This window comes from Euprymna scolopes, chromosome 43 (genome assembly GCF_053919585.1).
Source record: "Euprymna scolopes isolate OS-2025 chromosome 43, ASM5391958v1, whole genome shotgun sequence".
NCBI classification, from domain to species: Eukaryota; Metazoa; Mollusca; class Cephalopoda; order Sepiida; family Sepiolidae; genus Euprymna; species Euprymna scolopes.
In genome coordinates, this window is record NC_136524.1 from 45,306,061 (window position 1) to 45,316,603 (window position 10,543).

Genomic DNA, 10,543 nt, shown 5'->3' on the forward strand with positions numbered 1-10,543 from the left:
AAAAAACACAGTACTCTACGTGCACGTGTTTCACTGCTCTTCAGCTCATTAGTGTAGTTTGACTGTATTAGAGCTCGAACCTCAGGTTTCATAGCGTTTATTTGCTGATATTATTTGCTGTTTTTATCGCCTTTAAAGTTATTTTGTTGTTTATTGTTTAGCGATAATGAAATATTCGGTATTAGCGTCTCAGGAGATCAAAAAATTAGTTTTCCCTAAGAAATATCGCACCTATTTTTAGGACGTAAACAAATAAATATAAATATCATTTTATTTTACTTTTTTTAAACACTGCTCTTGCTCTATGTACACGTGTTTCGCTGCTCTACACACACACACACATACACACAGACATATATATGTTCTCTACATACATACACAGACACACACACAGACAGACACAGACACACACACATATATATATATATGAGAGAGAGAGAGAGAGAGAGTGTTTGTGTGTGTGTGTGTGTGTGTGTGTGTGTGTGTGTGTGTGTGTGTGTGTGTGTGTGTGTGTGTGTGTGTGTGTGAGGTTAAAATTGTTAGAAAGAACATCTTTTTCATAAAGGACGCAATAAACAATTCAAATATATTAAAATAATATAGATATTAAAAAATTTAAGCATATAAAATCCATCTTTTTCTCTTCCTTTTATTTTTTTTCTTTCGTTTTCGTTTTCTTTTTTTTTTTTTTTCTTTAGCGTCTAAAGAATTAAACGGACGTTTTTTAATTATATTTTGTTATTTGAATTTTAGATTGTTCACAAAAACGAGATTTGAACGAGATCTTGGAATGTATCTATATGATTCCACATCCGGTTATAAAACAGATGAGTATCGGTTGAAGAGAGCTTGATATGGGTATCTAAAACGGTCCCCTATTATCAGGTTTGAAACCGACGGTGCCGATGACTTATCTCATTTAAACTTTCTGCAAATAAAAATATAAATAATACGCTCTTATTTTTCGAATTTTCCCCTTATAATAGAGCACTCTGTTGAAATCCTTTTATATATATATATATATATATATATATATATATATATATATATATATAGGATTGATATGTAGTTTGCTTGAAGCATTGTGTGGGATAGGTATGTAAAAGAGATTTAGAAGAATACGTCGCATGAAAACAAGTAAGACATTTTACCATACAACTGAATAAACATATATATATATAAAAAAATATAATAAAAAACATATATAGATATATGTACTTATTGATTTGTAAATCGCCACTTGTTCTCGTCTCCTCTTACCAACAGCGACTATAATTCATTCCTCGCATTGTGACAGCCTTCTAAATCTCTTTTACATATATAACAAGAATATTACAAGAAACACTCGTCTAGCTGTAAACACTATCAATAATTTCCCCCACTCTTTATCTGTGCCTAAACCTAAACGTAGATTCCATGAACAAAGCTTCTTTCTTAGAACTGCACGCCTGTGGAATTGTCTTCCGTTTTCCTGCTTTCCGGCTGACTACAATATGGTTTTGTTCAAGTCTAAAGTAAATAAGTTCTTGATGAGCCGTTCCATATAAGTTATTAAATTTACCAAATTTTCATTACTAATGATTACTATATTGACCAACTTCTACTGTACACTCTTTAACCCTTATCCTTGAGTGGCCTCTGGGCCTTGATAATGTGGTGATGCCTTTGTAAAAAAAAAAAAAAAAAAAAAAAAAAATATATATATATATATATATATATATATATATATATATATATATATGTATATGTGTGTGTGTGTGTGTGTGTGTGTGTGTGTGTGTGTGTGTGTGTTAATATATTACACATAATATATTATTTTAATGTGGAGCGATAAAAAGGGCGAGATTAGGATTGAAGGAAGAATTAAATATTGAATTAGTATAGGGGATAGAAGTGGATCATCATATTATTACTTATTTTGATAGCAATATTTAAAGATGGTAAATTTGAGTTCGTTAAGTAAGGTAATTTATGGATTAGCAAAACTAAATGGTAATAATCATAATATTCAAAATGTATTTATAGTAATCAGACTCCAGATAATGATCTAAAAATAAAATGGATATGATGTAACAAGTGATTATTAATTGATTGATAAGTGGTTTCAAATGTATAAGCCAAATGGTTTAATTGTCAGAATGAATGTAAAAATCAATGTTATAGTCATAATAAGATATATCTATTGAAAAATCTATTAAGATAAACTATATATTTTTTAATATATATACTCATTAAATTAACGTCTATAAATTCATTTCGGAATTATTAGTTAAATTATAAAAAAATAAATAAATAATAAATAAATAAATAAGAAAAAAATTAATTAGAGTACATAGGAGAGGGGGTTTAAAGTATAATGAAAATTTGAGTTGGATATGGTCTAGAATTTTTAGAGCTAAACAAGATTTATAAACCTTATTAACTTGAATTAAAATTAGAATTAGTTTTAACTTAAATATACACTTATTTAGTTATAATTAAAATAACATGTTATCAAAGTAAGAAACTCTGAAACATACTTATTAGAGAATTAGGATATATACAATGATAAACAATAATTATACTTAAATAAGGAACAAGTTCGAAAAATGTTTATTAATACTGGATTGTCGTATGTAGAATTGAGTAAAGTTTGTTAAATGTAAAATTAAAAATATTACTTTCAATATAAATAATAATGATGATGCTGATATTGATAACAATATAAATATACAAATAAATAAATAAAAATTAAAGTAAATGTAAGTAACTAATTAATTTACAATTCAACATTAGAAGATATGAAGTATAACTTATGACTATAAATTGAAATAATTTTTAATACTAACATTTTATATTGTAAAAATTAGTGAACTGATTTATAATATAAATCGTTTTAATTTTTGTAAATAATATTAAGTGAAATACATTAAAACTGTATTAAAATTACTTATTAGTTGAATATGGATATCTACGCGTTGGTTAAATAAATAAATATAAGTAAAGTTAATATTTCGTTAGATTTGTTCCAAGGGAGGCAACTCTGCCTCACTTAATAAAGTAAATTTAATTATTTATAATTACGATGTAAAGGAGTTTTCAGATTATATTTGAACTTAACAAAACGTAAGTATAGTTTTTGAATTGTATGATTTTCAAAAATTATAATTGTAATAGGCTTGATTATAATAGCTAACAGAATTGAATTATGTATGGTTTTCAATTCAAATCAATTGATTAGTTACGATAACCCGACCGTAATGATCAATCGTTTTTTTTTTTCTTAGCTTAGTTTAGTTTCGTATATACGAACATGTATAATAGTTTATAATTTGTTGATATTATTTTCATAAGTATGTATACACAAATTAGAATTAATAAATTTATTAATTATTAAATAGAACATTTTGGTAGAAGATTCATAAATTAATTAAAATTGTTAGTACGAATAGTTGGGTTTAATGACTTTGTCTGATAAAAATTCATTATGGCGTAATGGAAAAATAAAAAGGTTTTTGCAGCTTTTCTTCCAATTTTCAGAATTTAATCATGTCAAATCACGCTTCAATTCCCCTTGACGGATTGATTATTGCTATTTCTTCTGGTGAGTTAAGGGCATACTAGATTTACTGATTGATATAATAATTAAGTCATCGATGTTGCACTACGAAACAGGTACTGTCAAGAATTGTATAAGTCAACTGAATTAAAGGAATAAATTATAAGACGGTCAACATCATGAATTTTAGACTATAACCTTTTGTCATTTGTTCTCTCTCTTTTTCTCTCTCTCTCTTCTCTCTCTCATATATATACATATATATGTATGTATATATATATATATATATATATATATATATATATATATATATATATATAATTTTTTATAGAAAGCTGAAGCGATATAGAGTAGACAGCATTTTTGCTGGCTTATATTGTTAAGATGTAGATTTTATGGGGGGGGGGATCTCTTCAGAAAAGACACGGAGTCGTTTGATGTAAGAGGTTAAAGAAACACTTCAACAAACGATAAATGTCATATGGGGAGCTTGCGTCCCAGAAAGCAGTAATTTTCCCCGTTTGTTAGACACGTTTCTTATAGAATGTGACGGACTAAAAGGGAGCGAGAGATACGAGACTGTTGAGAGTAAACCAAAGATCCACTTTCTACTCTCCTTTGTTATTTGGGATAGATTCCGACCCAGAAAACAGCAATTCTTCCCCCTTTGTCAGAAATGTCGCTCCTGGAATGTGAGAACTTAAGAACAAAATAAGAGAAGTAAAACCTTGGAGGCTGTTGAAAGTAAACCCAAGTTCACTTTATACTCTCTTCTGCTTTATGAATAGATTCTGACTCAGAAAACAGCAATTCTTCCTCCTTTGTTAGAGACATTGCTCGTAGAATTAAAGGACAAAATAAGAGAAGTGATAGTTGCAAGGTTGCGGACATTTTACTCTCCGATTAGGCGGAAGGAAAGATAAAAAAAAATATTAAGAAAGTACGCGTTGAAAAAGATGAATTTAGTTTTGTTGATTGTGGTGGTTGTGGGGTGGGGGTGAGGGATGGGTAAAACGCCTTGTTCAAGTTTTGTGTGCCCAGGAAAGCTGATTACACTGTATGATATGTTTCACGAGGGGGGGGGGAGCGATGTTGATAGATTGTGATTTTAAAAGAGTTGAACGAGTTGAGTATATAGGCTTACCGGTGTGTGTATGTGTGTGTGTGTGTGTGTGTGTGTGTGTGTGTGTTGCCTGTGTGTGCGTGTGTGTATATTTTAATAACTGCTTCTTTTGGAGCTGATCTGATATAGAAAGGTGTGTGTGCGTGCATGTGTGTGTTTTGTGTGTGTGTGTGTGTGTGTGTGTGTGTGTGTGTGTGAGAGAAAGAGAGAGAGAAAGTGTGTGAAAGAGAGAGAGAAAGAGAGAAAGAGACACTGTGTGTGTGTGTGTGTGTGTGTGTGTGTGTGTGTGTGTGTGTGTGTGTGTGTGTGTGTGTGTGTGTGTTTTAATAATCGCTATTTTTACGTTGCAAAAAGTGAGGGAACGAACGACGCAATTGGAAAGCTTAAGCTAAGTTGAAGAAATCGAAAGAGTAAAAATGCGATCATTGGAATTAGTTTCAAAAAGGAAATGCGAAGGAAGTTAAAGGCAGGGTTGTAACGACAGCACAAAAGGAGGCCATTATTAGAACATGGCCAATTGCACATTACATCAACTAAGAGAATGTGTCTCGCTTATTCACTGACATGAGGTAAGCTGATCTGCCCATTCCAAGAATAAATGGACTTATCCACAGATAATAAATAGTTGCATTCTAAAGGTTGCAGAGCAGCCACCGACGCTAATATTCTACCCCACTTTCGATTGCTAATCTCCATTCCCGACCTCAATTAGGTGACAGGTTTGAGGTTTCCTTAAAGATGTGAGTCTACTTTCGAACTTTCAAAGGTCGTTTTGGAATATAAAAATTAACTATTGAGGGCACCTGCATTCTTCTTTCGACTGACGTACCAAATGGGGGACGGTCCGCCCCGGGTGCCGCCTGTCAGGGGTGGGAGTACAAATAGAAAATAGCAAAAATTAAAATAATAAAAAGCTAACGGGGAGGGGGGGATCTGAAATTTTATAGAAAAATGAATTTTTAGGGTCGTAATATATTTTTGTGTTTTATGTGTGCGTGTAATATTTTTTTTAAACGGATTTTAGATTCTTGATTGTTATTCAATGAAATTAAATATTTTGAGGACAAATTATCAACGGCCAGCGTGGGGAATTGGGGAGAGGGCAATTCTTACGATCGCCCTGTGTGGCAAAAGCAGTTGCTACGGCACTGATTAACACGCACTTTTCTTATTGTAAATACATCATTCGTATTTGTACTGTAAATAAGTTCCTGTTGAGCCGTCCTCTTAAATAATCCCCACCAAGGCAGAGTTGCCTATAACATGGTTGTTTTCAAGTCTAATGTAAATAAGTTCCTGTTGAGCAGTCCTCTTAAATAATCAAGTCTTACCCAAATTCCACCATTACTGATCATTTTGTCTCACCATCTGTCTAACACTTATTAATCCTTATACTAGAGTGGCTATGGTTCCTCAACAAGAGTCTTTGCTAATCGAGCCAGAGATGGCTCATATTGCCGGGTTCGAATCTGTCCACTAGTGTTAATCGTGACACCCTGTATATATATATATATATATATATATATATATATATATATATATATATATATATATATATATATATATATATTGTAAGTTATGAAAATATATAAGGCAATTAACCTACACAGAAAATTCCGTGTTTCATTCTCGTGAGAATTCGTCAGGCTTTCGCATAAGCCTGACGAATTTTCACGAGAATGAAATGTGGAATATTCTGTGTAGCTTAATTGCCATATTTATTTTCATAACTTATTACCTAGCTCTACCTATGTATTGAGCATTGTTGGAGTAAATACTGAAAATTGACGCATAAAATTTATATCTTCGTATATTAATTCATGTGATTAAATGAAGTAGTCATATATATATATATATATATATATATATATATATATATATATATATATATATATTCATTCTCCTACTCCCCACATCATGTATATATTTTCATTTCGGGTTTTAAGTAGGTTAAACGTTCAGTGCTTTATTGTGGTGAACGTGTCTAGTTAAGTAAATCATTGTTAATTAAGTAAACATTACCCCCACACACACCTTTTTCGACCTTGTGCCACATTTTGTGTCTGTTTTGTATTAAATATTTATTAATAAATATTTAACGTCCTGTGCCAATTATTTAGTGTCGGTTAGACCACGACAATCGGTTCATCAGAAACTGGTCCATTTCAGGAGCCTTTTTTTCTGTCAGGCTGAGGCATTAGTTCTGGGTAGTACCTAGGAGGTTCACTCTTCCAGATCTTGACTCACTCCTTTTGGGTGGAGTAAGTTTATTGCTTACTGCCAGAGGCGCCATGACTTAATAATGCCGATGGGACTGCCCAGGCAATTTTTAATAGGCCAATGTGCTCTTCCTATTGGAGCGCTGGCTTGACTTTACCCACATTGCTTGCCTTGTGTAACATCTTTCGGTGGAAAGGAAATAAATATCCTTTGGTCATTGGAATGTAACCTACCGGTATATATATATATATATATATATATATATATATATATATATATACTTTTTTGTAATATTCCGAATTTTACTGGGTTTGTATAATTCCGTAAATTTTCATATACCAATGAATTTTAAGCCAAAGAGACATTACTTAAATTGTAAGTTACAAAATTATCATATTTCATAATTGAGCATTCATATACTGTATTAACAAAAACCAAGACTTCAAAAAAAGAATTGATAGCTACAAAAAGTGTATTCCATTGTTAGTTACAATTGTTTCAAGACTAATTGGACAAATTCAAACATTATGGTATTTGAAAATTTTCACATAAATAGCCTTTCTTCAGACTTATTGAATAAAAAACACTTTAACAACAGAACATTATGTAAAGACATTTCCCTTAAAAGAAATAAATCATGCGAAAACATTTTATCCCGGACGCATCATTGTCAGGAGCTTATTTAAATATTTATATATCTCCTAATTTTCGTATCACTATTTTAAAACCTATCGTAAGAAGTTCCCACAATACCTGTACCCATTTAATATCTTTTAATAATACTATTTATTGATTCCTTAAATTATATTTCTATGTTTCTTTATTTTACATAATTCATTTTTGAAAAAAATGTTTAGAATTTTATTTTTATATTTATAATATGGCCAAATCAACTAAGCTAAATCGCTACGATTATGTTAGTTTCGTATTCGACCTATGCTTGTTTCTTTGTTTACAAAAATATCGGCTATCTTATTTCTTAGATTTAAGACCAGTCTAGGTTTATATTTTATTTAATAGGGAAATAAAGACCAACATTACCTTATACTTATTTAATTCTCATATATATATATATATATATATATATATATATATATATATATATATATATATATATATATATAAGGCAGATGACGAGGGGAGGTTCTGTCATGACTGCCATTGCCTATGACCTCACTCAGATTGTTCGCGAGCCCACCCGAGTGCCAGATACTACCGGTCAGTTTGCAAGCCTTCTAGACCTTTTTCTCTCAACCTCCCCTGAGCTATGTTCATACAATGTTCTTTCTCCTCTAGGATCCTCCGACCACTCCGTTATATCAGTTAAGATAAAAATGAAATGTAATAAGTCCCCAGACGTACCCCTCCACTGTACTGTATACCGATACTCCATGGCAGACTGGGATAGCTTCCGTACATTCATATCTGATCTACCGCTGCATTCCATGTTTAAAAAGGATGTGTCGTCTATAGTATCAGACCTGACCGAATTGTTAATTGTAGGCATAGACCGATTCATACCATCTGAAAAATTCCAACAAAAACCTAACAGCCAGCCATGGTTTTCCCCAGAATGTGCTGCTGCCATTGTGCACAGAAATCACTTTTTCCATAACTACCAACATAATAGATGCACTGAGACTAAAGCTGCTTTCAGGAACGCCAGCAACCACTGTAAAAGAGTAATAAAAAATGCAAGAGAGTTATATGCCCAGTCTGTTAAATCCAAAGTAGCTGATCAGCGGCTTGGTTCCCACCAGTTTTGGCAAATAACAAATAGGATCCTGAACAGAAGTGTGCGTTCTATCCCAACCATTATCAATGGACCAGCATCAGACAAGGCCAAACTATTTGCAAAGAACTTTGCAGCTAATTCTACCCTATGTGACGAAGGCCATCAACTCCCCATATTTCCTCCTATAACACAAAACACGCTAGGGCATATACAAATATCTGTGCGTGAGGTCGCCAAGAACCTTGATTCCAGTAAAGCAACTGGCCCTGACGGCATCCCAATTATAGTGTTAAAAAAGCTTCAACCTGAACTTGCTCCCATACTTACAAAACTGTTTAAGCGTTGCCTTAAGGAGAAGTGATTTCCAACACCCTGGAAAACCTCATCAGTATGCCCTGTATTTAAGAATTCAGGTGATAAGTCCTCTCCCTCTCAGTACAGACCTATAAGTCTCCTGTGTGTCATGAGTAAGTTGCTGGAATCCATACTAAATAGAGAAATAGTCAGCCACCTCAGCAGAAATAACCTCCTTAGTGACACGCAATATTGTTTCCATTCTGCAAGATCTACTGCAGATGTGCTAATGGTTATATCTCATAGGATTAGCGAATCTCTCAACAAAGGCTACCTTTCTAGGGCAATTGCACTTGACATATCAAAGGCCTTCGACAAGGTATGGCATAAACGCCTACTTCACAAGATTTCCAGCTACGGTATAACTGGAAATGTTTTCTCAATCATTAAATCATTTCTCTCCGATAGGCTCATAAGAGTAGTGGTCGATGGACAAAAATCAGAGGCCTGCAGTATTAATGCTGGAGTTCCTCAGGGGTCCATCCTGGGCCCAACTCTCTTCCTGATCTACATCAATGATCTCCCTAAACACAATCATTCGTTGACATCTATGCTGATGACACGACCATCTACAGCAACACATCAAAGGCTGTAAATGACAAAGTTCTCTCTGATTCTCTCTCCTCTGATCTCGAGCGTGTAGTTCAGTGGGGGAAGAGGTGGCTGGTTACCTTTAATGCATCTAAAACCAAGCTCCTATCTTTACACCATCAACGCTCTGATCCCCATCTGGCATCAATTGTAATGGATGGCTCTCGCCTAGGAGAAGCTCAATGTTTTGACAAGCTTCTGGGCTTGACCTTTACTCCTGATATGAAATGGAACACGTACATCAAGTCTGTTGCCAGGGTCGCTGGAAAGATGGTGGGTTCCTTCTACCGCTCCAGATGATATCTCACTACTGATGCAATTCTCTATCTATATAAAAGCCAAGTACGTCCAAGGATGGAGTACTGCTGCCCTTTCTGGGCAGGAGCTGCTAAAAATAGCCTATCCTGCCTTGACAGAGTACAAAATAGACTTTGTGGCTTAGTAGGGGGATGCCCTTTTCTCTTCCCTGCAACCTCTCTCCCACAGAAGAGACGTTGCGAGCCTGTCTTTGTTTTACCGTTATTTCCATGGCAAGTGCTCGTCTGAGCTCCAATCTCTGGTCCCCCCTCACCAATCTTTTATGAAAAACACCCGTCTAGCTGAATCCACTGTCAAAAATTTTCCCTACTCTCTATCTGTGCCTAAATCAAAACGTAGATTCCATGAACACAGCTTCTTTCTTAGAACAGCACGCCAGTAGAACTCTGTTCCGTCTGCCTGTTTCCCACCTGACTACAACTTGGATGTCTTCAAATCCAACGTAAACAAGTTCCTGATGAACCGTCCCCTTAAATAGACACTTTATGAAATCTCAACACTAACATACAACATACTGTACATGCAATAACCCTTATCCCTGAGTGGCTTCCGGGCCTTGATAAGTGGTGAGCTCCTTGTGAAAAAAAATAAATAAATAAACCTACCAGTATATATACATACTAACAGATTAGCCGGTTTTGCCCGGTTGTAAGTTATAATTATT